At 41.7% G+C, this 13215-nt stretch overlaps 1 long non-coding RNA gene across 1 annotated transcript in view; it reads left to right on the forward strand.

The window, feature by feature from the left end:
- Positions 1-13215, forward strand: part of LOC118006035 — a 156916-nt gene that overhangs the window by 56010 nt on the left and 87691 nt on the right. Inside the window, exon 3 of the long non-coding RNA XR_004677923.1 lies at positions 8683-8794. This is a non-coding gene — a long non-coding RNA (uncharacterized LOC118006035). The remainder of the gene's footprint in view (positions 1-8682; positions 8795-13215) is intronic.

Raw genomic sequence — 13215 nt, forward strand, 5'->3', positions numbered from 1 at the left:
CTTTCTTTCTTTCTTTCTTTCTTTCTTTCTTTCTTTCTTTCTTTCTTCCCTCCCTCCCACCCCCCCTTCTTCCTTCCTTCCTTCCTTCCTTCCTTTCTTCCTTTCTTGAGAGAGGGCCTGTGCATGAGTGGGGCAGGGGCAAGGCACAGAGGGAGAGAGAATCTTAAGCAGGTTCCATGCTCAGTGACCTGTCATGACCCTGAGATCATGACCTGAACTGAAATCAAGAGTCAGATGCTTAACTGACTGAGCCACCCAGGTGCCCCCGTTACACATTTCTAATTTATTCATCCCATAAACACTAAAGTACATACTATTAGCATTTTTCTTCCCTATGAATGAGATTTAAAGAGGCTAAGTAACTTGCCCAACATTACACAGCTAGCACATGCCTGGGGTTTGAAATCTTATTTTGCATGCAATAATGAATTAGGCAAATGAGGCAGTGTCCCACTTTTTAATTAATATTTTTATTATTTTATTTTGATGTCTCCAGAGCTAACATAATAATAGGCCCATGATATTTTGTATAAAGCATTTGCTGAATTAGGCATTTTCCTGCCCTCACATCCTGGTGTGAAAAGAAGATACATGATGATTGTAATATAATATGTCAGTGGCTACCTGAAGTATTGTCAGAAAACAAATCAGGGGTAATTAATTCTGCTTAGGTAGACAAAATGGTGTCAGGGGAGGCTGACCAACAGAAAAGGGTATTTTTTAGAGGGCTTTAAAGACTAAAAAGGAGCCTGCCAAGCAGACAAGAAAGAAGCATGCCAAATGGGGTGAAGAGAAGGAGCAAATATACAGGCATAAAATTGTAAAGAATTCTGGAGAAATGATCAGCTTCTGATAAGGGTTCTCAAAATGAAGTGTGCATTGGAAATTACTCAGAGGCTTGTTAAAACACACATTGCTGGGCCTAATCCGAAGAGCTTTTGACTCAGTAGGACAGTGTGAGACCACAAATTTGCATTTTTAATGAGTTCTCAGGTGATGCTTATCCTTCTTGTCCAGGGACAACACTGTGTTGAGGGCCCTGGTCTACTTAGCAGTATCACCTGGAAACCCCCACAGCATGTGCGTGCGTGTGTGTGTCACATGCCAAAGTCAGCAAGACTCAGGATTTCTTCTTTTCCTGCAAGGAGTGGTGGTTAAATTTTACTGTTGGTTTTGGGAGCAATTCATACTGAAGCCGTCCAATGGGAGGAGGCAGAGAAACCACAGCTCGGGACTGAAACGAGGGAACCTGGGCTTTTTCCTGCATCTGTGCCCCATCAGTGCCCCTATTCATGCGCTCGTGAAGGCCTGAGGCTAGAGGAGACCAAGCACACTAGATCTTTTGTTGTGCGAGCAAGCATTTGTGTCCAGTTCATGGGGAGGATGGCATTTTTTACATCTCTTCCTGCAGTTTTGACCCTGTGTCTGCTGACCAGGTGAGTTCCTGTGTTTATCACCAACATGATCTTTTGACGGCCAAGGGCCAAGAGCGGGGAGTGGGGGTAAGAGTCGGGACTGCTCTCACACGCAAAGAATGGAGAGGGTGCTGGAATGCCAGGCTCATGGGGAAGGCCTGGGACAGATGACATCCTTGTGAAATTATTCCTTTTCCTCCACCTCTAATTCAGTTATCACGCTTTGCTTCTCTCATTCTCCAGAATGGAAAAATCTAGGCTGCCTCTGCCATTGCTCCTCGACCCCCCTTCTCCAGGGGTTAGCAACACTTCCAGGCCTGCCTCCAATATTAGGGCCTCCCTCTTTCAACCCCCAACCTATGTAGGACAGATCCCAGCTAGATCTGGATGTCCTCTTTGTCCAATAATTGGGGAACGAAAGGCAGCTAATTCCTATGCCCGATTCTGTCACTAGGTTGGTTTGCCAGCTGATGGCCAACAGCTGTGTGTGTTACATTCCTGGCAGGGCCCTTCCATACCCCACTACTACTCCCAGGATTTGAGAGAGAGGAGTAGGAATCGCCTACCAGAGAAAGGAAACAAAATCGTGTTGTTTGGATTCTGTGTTCCATGTTTGTTTCCATTTTGAATGCAATTCCCCATTACTCTCTTGTAATCTAGAAAATTTCTAGCAGCCTACTGAGTAGTCCACTTAGTTACTAGCCAAAGTGATGGAAACCCTCGTTTTCCAGTTTGGGATTTCCATTTTCTTGCTGTTTGGCCAGGAAGGCGGAGAAAGAGTCTGATGGTCTAAAAAGGAAATAGTACGTGAGACTGGACGAGCCTGCTGCCCTGGGTTGCACCAGGGGGTTGTGCCCCATTTCTTTTGGGGAATGGGAGCTTTATCATCAATATTATTGATGAGACTCTGGTTAGTATTTTTGTCATCATGTCTATTATTCTTCACAAGAACCCAATTAGGGAAGAGTGCCTCAACAGAGGAGGCTGATTAAATTCACAGATTTATTGCAAAGCCACTTTGGGAGTTGTGAGAAATGAGTTTCACTGCTGAGCTTCCTTGCTTTAAAGAAAAAAAAAAGAGTCAAGCTGTAAGCCTGTACCTTGGATTATCCATCTATAACAGATCATAAAATACCCATAACCTTGCACACAGTTTATCTTTCTCCAGAGAGGCTTGAGATGCTTCTTCCAGGCTCGAGATGCTTCTTCCAGGCTCACAGTACCTCCCCAAGGGGTAGGTGATGGCTTCTGTGTTCATGGGACACACGGGGGAATTCTGACCCAGAGCAGGATGGGGTAGGCAAAGGTCAAAGGGAAGATTTTGCTTTGCAAAGCTTGCAGCCAATGGGCTCAGGCAGTCCTTGTTTTTATTTGGGTCCCAGAAAAGTTGCTGTAAATAGGAATGATGTAAATGAGATCTGATTTTTCCATAGAAACGAGGACAGCATTGAGGATTCCTGACCCCAAACCCGATGCCCAAAATGTTATAGAAACAACCACAAGCATTATTTTAAAACTTGTAACTTGCTAGGGAGGATATCCAAGACAAACACCCATATTCCCACCGCAAAAGTCTCAGGTTTTGTTTATTTAAGGCAGCATTTCCCAAATTGTTTTCTGTAGAACATTAACCTCAGAGGATGCCCTGGAAGGAAAGGTTTATGGTGATAATATTGGGGCAACGCTGCCTATTAGATGTTCCTTAATTTGCAATCCTTATTAACACAATAAAAATAACAGTTATGTCTTACTGAAAGTCTACCAGAGCCAAGCACCTTATATATTTTATCTCATCCAGTCTTCAAAAAATAATCCTCTGAGGCAGATACTCATTTATCCCATTTTCCACATGGCATGGAGCAGTTAAATGGGTTGCCTGGTTAAAAGGTACAAGATCCAACTAGGTTTCAAATCTATTCTCATTCCTAAATGCATGCTCTTAACCTCTAAACTTGATCACTTCCTCACTAACTATGTAGAAACTTTGTCACATTGCTGTGTCTGTGTTTTTTTTTTTTTTTCATTGTTGCTTCTTTACACAATTGAGTCCATCCCTAACTGTCACAGTGGGTCATCTTTTGTTGGCATCTTTAATGTTTATGCGTGTCTTCACATAGAGCCAAGTTGGTATCATTGCAGGTGATATCTTCCGCTCACATCAAGCTTTCATGCTTCCATCTCGCATGGCCTTGGTATAAGTGCTTGGAGCATGCTTTAGTGGATTTTCATCAGTATCTCTGACAGTTTATAGATAAACAAAGATGTAAGGGAGACAGGATGTGTCTGAGTTTATTTACCTTGTCTTTGGCAAGACAGTCTTTGTCTACAAAATGAAAGTGAGTAAAAAGCAAAAGTAGGATAAAAAATGACACCCGGGGTACATAGTTAGCTCTTGTGTTTGTGGAATTGGGATTTCTTGCACCCTTGGCATCTTAATAACTATTAGCTGATCATTTATTTTATCTGGGAGATGTCAGGGGAAGGGTGAGGAGGCGAGACAGAGAATGATTCTGTACAATCAGTTTCACCCTAAAGAAATTGCTCATTAAATTTAGGAACCAGGTTGTCTGCTAATCACTTTACCAAAGTACGCGCTTGCTCAGGAAATGGGCTTTTCAAGGGTGGGCAGGAGCAGAATGTGAGTTATCAGGAGCAGCCCCGTCCCAGCAGGGACCGAGTCAAAAGGTACTAGAAGTGGTGTCCTTGGTTGTGTTGGATTGCACAGGGTACCTAATCTCCCCCATCATGCTTGACTCCAATTAAGTCGGCTTCCTTCTATATATGCCTGTGTTCTCTGAGAGCCTGCACGTGAAAGGATTTGCCCTCCCTTTGCCCCCTTGATCAGTCAGGAATAATTTAATGAGCACCTACACTGTACTCAGTACCTCCTTTACACACAGGCCTGTTGCCTGATGTGCACTGGATGAGGTTCGAGGACGTTTTTTTGTTGTTGAAACTGTGCTTCATGCTCTCCATGAAGTATCTCCTTCTATATCCATAATGGCCTTAAAAGAGAGAGCCCTGTTATTACTTGTGGGTTATGGGAGAGCAAAGTGAGGCTAGGAGAGGAGAAATGGCTTATTAAAAGACACACAGCCAGGAAGGGACAGAGCCAGGAAATTAACTGTACAACCTTGAATTCGAAAGCCTATATCTTTTACAACTATCAGATGCCAGATAAGTGAGGGGGAGCTCCTCCACCACCCTTTGCATGGACTAGATGAGCTCTGTTTAGGAAGTATAAGGAGAAAAAAAACGCTTGATTCAGGTCTTAAAAATGAATGTTACTACTAATCAGGTAAGTGGGACCTCCAATGTTACTGGAACTTAAAAAAAAAATCAGGAGATCATTTATTTTAGGGATAACACGAATTGGGTGGATATAAATTCTTCTGGGTAAAAATGCCAAGAACTCCAGCGCTGCCTGGAGAACAGACCACCTCTGGTTTGGCTGTGACTGAGATATTAGAATCTGCTCTTTCTCTCTTCAGCTCTACAGAAGGTACTTGAAACCATTCTGAAATGGTATTTAATTCTCTCACATAACGCATGCAGTAAGCCCACTTTTTAAAACTTAGGTGATGACTAGTAATCTCACGAATGTGAAAATGCCAGTGGGGTGGGGCAACCATTCTGCTTTCGAACGCTGGAAGCTTTAAACATGAAGCAGAAGCTGTTCAGCAATAAAAAGAAATGAGCTATCCACTTACAAGGAGACATGGGGGCCCCTCCAGTGCATATGGCTAAGGAAAGACATCAATCTGAAGAGGAGGCTACATACTGTATGAGTCCCACTGTAGGACATTCTGGAAAAGGTAAAACTGTGGAGATAGTAAAAAGAAAATTGTTGCCCAGGTTGGGGGGAGAGAGGGATGAATAGGCTGAGCACAGAGGATTTTTAGGGCAGGGAAGCTTTTGTGTATGATACCATAAAGGTGGATACATATCCTTAGACATTTGTGAAAACCCATAGATTGTACCATACAAAGAGTAATGTAATATAAACTATGGATTTCAGTTAATAACAATGTATTAATATAGGCTCATCAATTACAACAAATGGGCCATACTAACGCAAGATGTTAATAATGGGGGAAACTGGGGAAGAGGGCAAAGTGAGAGAGTAGATGGGAACTCTGTATTCTCTGTTCGATTTTTCTGTAAACCTAAAACTGTTCCCCCCCCACAAAAAAAAAGTCTCTCTCTCTCTTTTTTTTTTTTTTTAGCAGAAGAGAATCACACTGTTTTTCAGCATCCTAGCATCTCTGTAGCTGACAGTGCCCTTGCAGAAAAAAAAAATTGATAATCCTCTCGATGCATAATACCAACTCAGTACTCAGGTTGTGACAACCAAGGAATATATGAAAGGTCAATTTAAATGTCTCAGTGGGTTGGAAAGACAAAGCAGACTTTGTGCCACAATAGAACTCATCCCATGGAACCGTGCAGATGGCAGGAGATAAAACAATACTCTTTATCGCCAGCAGATTAACCAGCAAGGACATGTTCTTTCTATTTATCCTATAGGCTCCTAAGGACAATGGGCCTTTTGTCCTTACACCTGTTGAAAGGGAAAGGAGCCCCTAACAGAGACCTAGTGGGGTTTATGTGAGGCCATGCAGTTCAGATTTCTTACCTTCATCTCTGATGGTACATCCCATTTCATAATATGCCTTCTAGCAAGGGAACTTGGAGATGGAGCCTTCAGCATTCAAAGGGAAAGAAGCAGGTCCAAGTTTTACTTGAGAAGAATGATGGAATGGAGAAATCCATGTAGGAGAGCAGGATAACAAAGTAGTGGCATGTTCTGGCTCTCAGCCAGACACCAGACACGAGTCCCGGGAGGGTCCTGCTCCTTCCCTGTCCTCAGCTTCTAGCACCAGGCACAGGGTCAAGGCTCAACAGAGGTGAAGACTGCTGGATCAATGAACCTCCAGGACTTTGCTAAAGAAAAAGAAACAGCAAAATAATTCATCAAGATTGACAGCTGATTTTTCCAGCTGTTTCTCGAAAGTTTCCAGATAAACATGTCTGTGGGCACATGTGTACTGATGACTTTTTTCATTCTAAATTCTTGCTTGTAATGGGATCTGTTGGTTTTACTGCCTTCTTTGTGGGGGGAAAAACACTCCAATTTTCTTTGGGTCAACCAAACTTCCTCTTAATTTTGGTGTGTGAAGTTTGATTTTAATACTTCCTTTTGGTTTGAAGGGATGGTCTGAGGCCCAGGCCTAGCCGGTTAGCTTTGTTTCCCCTTGGCCTCAGTGAAATTCAGAGAAAGATGTATAACTCAAGCTGGATCCATGGGATTCCCACCTGGGATTTTGCTGCTTGGTTTGGAAAGAAGTATTCTTTTTTTGCTAGGGTTGAGAAATGGGTAAAATGAAAGTCTAGGGTTACTAGTCAACTTCTTAGCCATCACTTGGGAATAATATCCTTGGGGAAAAAAGGCAAAATAGAAGAAAATTGAACTGAAAGATAGAGAAAGAACAAGTCCTGGTAAAAATATTTGAGTGACTTGAATCAGCCAAGCCTAAACTCAACCCATTTCCTGGACCCTTCACTGAAATGGGCAACTAAATTCCCAGGATTTCAACTACCTTATAACCAATTCTATAGATGTAGATAGATAGATAGGTACATAGATAGATAGATAGATAGATAGATAGATAGATAGATAGATAGATGATAGACTCCCAAATATATGACCACTGTATTCATTTTCTATGCTTAATGAAAAATTCTGAGCCACTCCTGTTCATATGTCCATATCCTTCATATTAAAATTTAATAGGAAAATTCTCACTGGGATATGTTCTGTCCATAGCCTCCCCCACATCTTTTAGGCTCTTCACGCCTCCACATGGACAAGGATAACATCTGAAATGAAGAGACCTTGAATTTCCATTTCCAAATTCCAACAAAAGGCAGAATTCTCCTTTGTTGAATATCTCACTTCACTACAAACTCTAAATCTTTTTGTGGCTTAGGAAAAGTTGGCACGTGGCAGAGTCCTGCTGAACAGATTGAGACATCAGAGAATGGGCCCTTGGCCATGCCTGGCACACGTTCTGAAGACATGGCCCCATGCCACCTTCCCCCTCACATTCATTGTGCCATTAACACTAGGAGTGGGCTCAATAGCTAGGGTAACTTGGACTTGAAACATAACCTTGAAATTCATGGATGCATTTGAAGGATGAAAAAGAATGCTCTGTAGCTCTTCAGCTGACTCTAGCCATGAGAATAAGAACTCCCATCAATTGAGTAGAGCTGTACCACACATAGTACTAAATACTCTTCTTGCGTTGTCCCTTTGAACCCTCATCACAACCCTGTGTGGTAGATCCTATTGTAATCCTCATTTTAACAGTTGAAGAAATTTGACCTAGGAAACTTAGTGAACCTGCCCTGGATCAGGATTCAGACCCAAGTAGCAGGCAGGCTCTCCATCATAACACAATGTTGCGTGTTAAGAATAAAAATAGTGCCTGGATCATGGCTATAGAATTGTGGAAATGAATGTTATGACGGAAGGAGGCTTAAACATCATTTAGCCTGATGGAAAACCTGAGGCTGAGGGAGAGAAGTGACTTCCCCAAAGCCACATAGCAAGATAACCAGACACTGAAATCTAGCCTTGATGCCCCAATTCTTTTGCAGTGCATGCCTTGTTATTTTAGGATATGTATACAAAACAGCACACATCAAGTTATTCAACACGCACCACCATTATAGATGTACCAGTTATTCTAAAATATGTGCATACAACTTGGCAAATGACAACCATCCTGAGACTATCTATCTCTTGCCTTAGGACTCCTGGACCTCCCCACAACTAAGAAATTAAAGGGCTAGTATCTATCCCCTTTGGCCAGTTTCCATTCTGATTAGTCAATCCCTTCCCTCAGTTAAATATTTTTAGTATGAACACTTCCTTAACACAAAAGCCAGCACACATACTCTTCTCCCTCCAGATAATAGGAAATTAATGAATGGATTGCATCTCAGTCATTTGGGATACAGTGTTGTCTCAAATATAAGAGATTGATGAAAGCTAATCAAGCCAACCATGCGCAGGACAATAGAGGAGAAAGTTCTGCCCCAGCATTCGGGGACTCTGAGGAGGTCTTGTCATCTCCTTCCAGGTGTGGGTTAAAATGTTCTCTCCCCACAGAGAGGAAGTTCAGAGCATCTGAATTGTCAGAGGTAAGAAGGGTCTTGCCCCCACCTCTCTCACTTTTCTTATTTCTTTTTAAATTGCCAGACCCATGCCTCAAGTCATGAGAGCCCTACTGACAACAAGTGGAAATACATGGAAAACAAAGCTTGCCTGCTGCATAGACAGCTGCCCCAGCTCCTTTTGAAGACAATGGGAGGTAAGCCGTTATTTCTGCTTCCTCAGCTGCAGAGATGGAGAAACGATTGCTAGTGGAAGGGAAGCCCTGATGTACAGAATGCCCTGCATGAGTCAGCCAACCATGCACTACTAGCCCATGTGAAAACCATCAGACAATGACTGGTCTTCATGGGATGATGGCTTACAGAGAACTGACTTAAGCTATTTGAATATCTGTTCTCCTGTTATGCCTTACCAGGATTTACATATCACCAAATAATCCTTAATTATGAATTGTTAGGCATATTCATCAAGAACATTCTTTTATGGACCAGAAATCTATTTCAGTAGTAGCCACAACCTTCTTGTATGATGTCTGAAGCAAGAGATACACCCTGGTTGAAAGCAAATATAGGAAAGGCCTGAAAATTCCTTAGCCACCTCTCCTTTACCTTATTCTCTGGATGTTGGCTTACTTGTCATTCCCTATTCCAGCCCTCTCCTCCAGACTAAGTTAGCATTCCCACAGCACTTTATGATTTCCCGTTTGTAGCATTTATTGCATTTATAATTGTTTTCTTAAAGCTTGTCTTCCCCACTAAACCCTAATACCCATGAGAGATGAGTGTGCATTACTCTTACTAACATTTCCCCATACGCAGAGGAGTGTGTTGTTTAACAGTAAATATTCACTGAATGATGGAAGAACATTGCACAATGTTGATATGAAACCATAGCTATTTACGGAGTGGGCTCTTTAACCATCATTTGAATATGTGGGAAAGGCACTTAAAAAGACCTAAAGTCACCCAGCCACCCCATTCCTCCCACCCCCTACCACTCCAGCAACCCTCAGTTAGTTTCCTGATTTAATGTATGGTGGTTAACATAACATAATAATAATAAAAAAAAAATGTAAAAAAAAAAAAGACCTAAAGTCATCCATGAATACATCAAGTTCTTTAGCTTCACCAACTCACAAAACACTTTCCAGTTCATCTTCTCTTCCTGTTTATTTAAGTGCATTCTCTCCTACACTGTGATTTAAAGAAACTTCCATTCCATGTTATTGTAATTGATGCATAACTGAATTTTCCTCAGACTGGGGAGTTGGCTTACTGTTCCAGACCAGTGAGAGTTGGCTTACTGTTCCTTGGGGTTCTGTGAATTCCCTATGAGATTAGTAAAGAGATGTAAGCATATGCTGACTCATGCAGATGAACATTTAAAAACTGAATGGAGCCATATGATTTCACTATCTGGAGGCTTTAAAATATATTTCAAATTCTCTAACACCCCTCCCTTCAGCAAGTGGAGTCTCATTTCCCTTCCCTTAAAATGCAGGCAGGACTTAGTGACTTGCTTCTAGTGAATGATGTGAGACAAAGCGACCTTGCATGACTTACAAGGCTAGGTTAGAAAAGGTGATATGGCTTCCACCTGGCTCTCTGTCGTGGGGCATGCATATGGGAAGCTCTGAGTCATCATAGAAGAAATCCAGCTTTTGTGACACTGCCACGCTATAGCGACCAAATGGAGAGACTTTATAGAGACTGCTAGTAGAACCCCAACTATTCAAGTCCTCCTAGTCCCGCTAGCAGGCAGGTGAGTGACGAAGACTTTGAGAGGACCCCAGCCTCAGCCACCAGCTGACTATGACCTCATGGAAGGCCCCAAGCCAGAACTATCCAGCTGAGCCACTCCTGGGTTCCTGGCCCAAAGAAAGCAGGAGAGGTAGGTGATTATTGCTGTTTTAAGTCACTGAGTTTTGTGGTGTCCGTTACAAAGTAGTAGATAACTACTATGCTGTGGTTACTTGCAGCTGAGTTTATGATTGCATTGCAACCATGTATTTCTTAGAGGCCATGAGAAGAGAATACAGACAGACTTAATAAATGCATGTCAAGTGAGGGATAAAGTTTTGCAGTAGTTCAACTAGAGAACAGTGACAAGTAAATGGCTCATCACAACCAGCTTGGTGTTTCTGGCAGGCTGAACTCAAAGGGATCTTTGTTCCATCAATACCCTACTCAAATTGCAAGCAGTTAGTGGGTTTCAGCAAAACAACTTCAACGACATTTAACAAATGCAGTCAATTTTCATTGTTTTGGCTTTGTTTGGCTTTTTTTTTTCCTGATTCTCTTGGACATTATAATTCCTTATATCTAGTTTTACATGTAGACATTTAAGTAACATTATAATACTTAAGTCAGCACCAGAGAACCACAATTATTTTTTCTTTAACAGGAATCTTAAGTTTGAGAATCAGGGAGGATCTTCAGATAGGCATCTGCCTCTATAACACCCTATCTCCTCATTTACTATTAAATGAAGGACTACCTACTACTCTCCCCCTAGAGCATTTTTCTTAATTGTCCATATATGTAGCAGTTCGATTGCAAGTCTCAGTGTATCTGCCTTTAAGTCTCTCAGTTGTTGAAGACTTGCATTTGAACTACCCCTGTTGATGAAAATGTTTTCAGTCTATGTATTCTTAGTATACATGGCCTGACTTCGATCAGCAATCACGTATTCCTCCTGTTCATCAGTTTCAGCTAGATGATGGCCACCTGTCTTTGCAGTGCCCTTGACCCCAACCTAACCTTTTGAGTAGAGCACTTAAATTACATTTTAAATCAGACCATTATAAATGTAACTGGTGAACATTCATTTGTTTTTAGATTACGCTTAAACCAAAATACAGGAGCTTAATTTAGAGCTTATGTTAATACATGTAATGTGTATTTTTGTTTTATGTGGGTGAAGAGTAGCTATAATGCATGGCTTTCTGTTACGTGCTGTGAAAAATATCCAGAAGTAGTTTGACTTCTTAAATAGAATGATAGATTATTAATTATCATAATAATACAGCAATCATTTATCGTACTCTTGCAGTACTTACACGGTATGGTATTAAACACTTCGTATATATTATTTTGTTAAATCCATAGAATTGGCCTAATGGTTTAGGTAAAACTGTCATTTTACAGAGGCTCAGAAAGGATGGTCATTTGTCTATAGATAACATAACTGGAAATAGAGGAGCTAAGATTTGAATCCAGATAGGTTGGCCCTTATCAACTCAGAATTCTCTTGAATTCTGAATTCTCTTGACTCATTATACTTTCTTGTTTGCTGTATTTCAGTGAAGCTAAGTTGTCATCAGTTGTAAGGTGTTCCATTATCTGTATGCCAGGACAACAAAGACAGTTGACATTATGGCACAGAGCTTTAATACCAGAAATTTTACTTTATATTGATTTGAAAGTGTTCTGTGCTCAATATCGCTCGGCATCAGGGAAATCCAAATCAAAACCTCAATGAGACACCACCTCACACCAGTCAGAATGGCTAAAATTAACAAGTCAGGAAATGACAGATGTTGGCGGGGATGCGGAGAAAGGGGAACCCTCCTACACTGTTGGTGGGAATGCAAGCTGGTGCAGCCACTCTGGAAAACAGTATGGAGGTTCCTCAAAAAGTTGAAAATAGAGCTACCATATGATCCAGCAATTGCACTACTGGGTATTTACCCCAAAGGTACAAAAGTAGGGATCCAAAAGGCTACGTGCACCCCGATGTTTATAGCAGCAATGTCCACAATAGCCAAACTGTGGAAAGAGCCCAGATGTCCATCGACAGATGAATGGATAAAGAAGATGTGGTATATATATACAATGGAATATTATGCAGCCATCAAAAGGAATGAGATCTTGCCATTTGCAACGACGTGGATGGAACTGGAGGGTATTATGTTGAGCGAAATAAGTCAAACAGAGAAAGATCTGTATCATATGACCTCACTGATATGAGGAATTCTTAATCTCAGGAAACAAACTGAGGGTTGCTGGAGTGGGGGGTGGGGGGGGAGGGGGGGGTGGCCGGGGGGTTGGACACTGGGGGGGGTATGTGCTCTGGTAAGCGCTGTGAATTGTGCAAGACTGTTGAATCTCAGATCTGTACCTCTGAAACAAATAATGCAATATATGTTAAGAAAAAAAAAAAGAAGAAGAAGGTAGCAGGAGGGGAAGAATGAAGCAGGGGAAATCGGAGGGGTAGACGAACCATGAGAGACGATGGACTCTGAAAAACAAACTGAGGGTTCTAGAGGGGAGGGGGGTGGGAGGATGGGTTAGCCTGGTGATGGGTATTGAGGAGGGCACATTCTGCATGGAGCACTGGGCGTTATGCACAAACAATGAATCATGGAACACTACATCTAAAACTAATGATGTAATGTATGGGGATAATATAAGAATAAAAAAATTAAAAAAAAAAAAGTGTTCTGTGTAATAAACAGACCCCGTCAGACATACATATTTACCTAACATTACTGTTGTACATATATAGAACAGAAAGCAAAAACAAGTAAATGGAAGGAGGTATTTTTCTAGTCTAGCTCTTCTGAATTGTTTTGTAGATGAAGGTCATCAGCGTTTGTAGTTTTCCACATTGTCACGT

The sequence above is a fragment of the Mirounga leonina genome, unplaced genomic scaffold (genome assembly GCF_011800145.1).
Source record: "Mirounga leonina isolate KUSES-001 unplaced genomic scaffold, KU_Mleo_1.0 Mir_94, whole genome shotgun sequence".
Taxonomy (NCBI): Eukaryota; Metazoa; Chordata; class Mammalia; order Carnivora; family Phocidae; genus Mirounga; species Mirounga leonina.